Raw genomic sequence first — 2,951 nt, forward strand, 5'->3', positions numbered from 1 at the left:
AGATAAAGAGCTTCCTAGACAAAAAATAAGCTAAAGGAATTTATCATCACCAAGCCAGTATTACAGGAAATGTTGGAGGGACTTCTTTAAGAAGAAACAACATGTATCTAAAACAGGAATAAAGAATGGTAACAACTACATTCCTATCAATAAGTACCTCAAACAGAAAAGAATTAAGTGCTGCAACCAAAAGACAGAGTGGCTGAATGGATAAGAAAACAAGACCCCTACATGTGCTGCCTACAAAAGACTCACTTCAGATTAAAAGACACACACAGACTAAAAGGAAGGGGATGGAAAAAGATATTGCCTTGATGGACCTAGAGGGTATTGTGTTGAATGAAATGGGTCAGATAGAGAAAGACAAATATTGCTTGATTTCACGTACATGTAGAATCTAAAGAACAAAATCAACAGCAGCAGCCACAAAAGTGGAAATAAACTCATAGATACAGAGAACATTTTCAGGGATACTAGATTGGAGGGAGGTTGGGGGGACAAAAAAAGACAAAGAGATTAAGAGTTACAAATGGATAGTTGCAGAATAGATATGGATATGTAGAGTGTAGCATGGGGAAGATGGTTAATAATGTAATAAACATGTAAGGGGGAAGAGGAGTACTAGATTTAGTGGAGTGATCGCTTTGCGAGTTATGTGGATCTCTGATCACTATGCTATACAACTGAAACTAGTATAGTATTATATGCCAACTATAATTGAAAAATAAACTCACTGAATTGTACAATGTAAATACAAGCAACTGTCTATTATATTTCAATAAAAACGGAATACAAAAGAAATAAAAATATAATCTGGATTTATAATTAATATTGCAAAAATGATTTGAATTAAATTCTAGATTTTGACTCTCCTAAACTGGCTTACCATTGTGAAGTTAGCATTAGCCAGAGTCAGAATCAGCTTACTATATAACCTCTTGGATAGGGTACAGCAAGGCTTTTTAGCTGTAGAAAACGCAAATGTCTTTGGCATAACCCTATGTTCCAATCTCATGAGGAACCACTTAAAAATAAATAAGACCAATGCTAAATTCTTAGACACATAGCCATGCAGTGAGGAAGCTCAAATAAAAGCCTAGTTCTTAGCCTGCAGAGCTGAAGAATGAAAGCCAAGCAATTAGAGTTGAGAAAATGGATTACATAATCTTACAGTGGGAGACTTAGAAGAAGGTTATTGTGAGGGTGCTCGGAATAACCAAGACATCTTTTAACCTGGGATAGATCAATTACAAGAAGGGGGCAGGGGGATTGGGCAGAAGAAGAGATCACATAAACCCCCAAAGTGCCTTCTAGCCTGGAGTCTCTGAAAACATGAGAATGACCTCTGTAAAAAAGTGAAGGTTAATGAATAAATTTTGAACATCTTTTCTAAATATTTAAGGCTCATCTCTCCTTTATTTATTACTCACACTAACTAGGCAGCCTCCAAATAATTGTATACTTCATACTTCTTTGAAATGTTCATTTTTTTCCCATCAGAGTTGCCATCATAAAATTATAGGAAGTGAGGCAGAACAGCTTGTCTCACCAAACCTCTCCCTGCATATTAGTACAAATGGGTAAAAATAAGTAAAATCACTTTGCTAAAGTTTCTAATGAAAAAGAATTTTATTAAGATTTGTTTCTCTTTTCCCTGCTATTTTTTCATTCCCGTTTATTTTTCTCTTGTACAAGCACAGAATGTATAATTTCATATAGAAATAAACTATCCTTGCTTTAAGGAAAATAAAATGTTTATTGAAAAACAAACTTCCTTTCCTATGGGAAGAAGACAATCTAGAGCTAAAGCGCAGCCAGGACCACTGTATGATTGCTTCTAGTGTTACTCTTGTGGCTTGGGAGGTGACCTCAAATACCTAAACAGCCTAGGAACAAAATCTGTAAAAATGTCACATTTCTACATCATCGGTCAAAGCTCAGTTGAATTTTCATCACAACTTTCCAACATTTAGATAGACTGGGGCATGATGCGAGTGGATGGAAAACTTGATTTGCTTCCACAGGTAAGCCTTAATCATCTGTCTCTCATTCCTCTCAGCTCTAAAATTAAGATGTCTTTTGATACCTTCCTTTTTTTGCCAATAGAATCTTAAAGATTAAATGAAATGTCTAACTTGCTTCAAAAGGAATTACTGTAGTCATACTAGGAGGGGCTGACTAGAGGCTGGCTGGACTGCAGGGAGCATGTTCACCCTCCAGAACTGATCCTCCCAGCCAGCGGAGCACACTGAGAGTAAAGGATGCTGTCCACAGGCACTAGGCCTTGATCTGTTTTAGAATTTTCCACAGCACAGAGTAAATAATTTTCTTCACTGGTTCTCTGATTAGCAGCTGTTCAGGATAATTCAAACTGAGAACGAGAGACTTTCCTTCTCCATCTGCAAGAGGGTTACATAAGAGCTACGAGCAAAAATAAAAACAAAAAAAAAACCCCAAAAAACAAAAACACAGAACTCCTTAAGAGTCCATTAAGCTTGAGCTGAAAACTTAGGTTTAAATAATGCAAGGTGGAGATAAGACACAGAAATCACAGAAATAAATATATGGTATACACAGACAACCAAGACCTGCTATGGAAAGCTTTAATCACCACATGTAAAAATAGTATTTTCAAATATCAAAAATGAGTCCAAATTCTTTATCGTCATCACCATAACAGTCTAGAAATGAAAGCTGCACTAATACAAAACCTTCTTGTTCATAACTACAAGATTAATGAAACTGTTTCTTATAAACGCATTTTATTTTACCCTAAGGCTGATATCACCAAAGTGAAAAAGTCACTATCAACTGGAATTTATTCAATGTAGCATGTCTAAAATCATTTATTCTTTAATCTGGAATGTCTTCTCTTGACTCTCCCACCCATACTATGTGATGACAAGAGGAAAAGATGACAGATGGTTGTATCCAGTCCAGTATATATAATA

Source organism: Pteropus vampyrus, unplaced genomic scaffold (assembly GCF_000151845.1).
Source record: "Pteropus vampyrus isolate Shadow unplaced genomic scaffold, Pvam_2.0 Scaffold137, whole genome shotgun sequence".
NCBI classification, from domain to species: domain Eukaryota; kingdom Metazoa; phylum Chordata; class Mammalia; order Chiroptera; family Pteropodidae; genus Pteropus; species Pteropus vampyrus.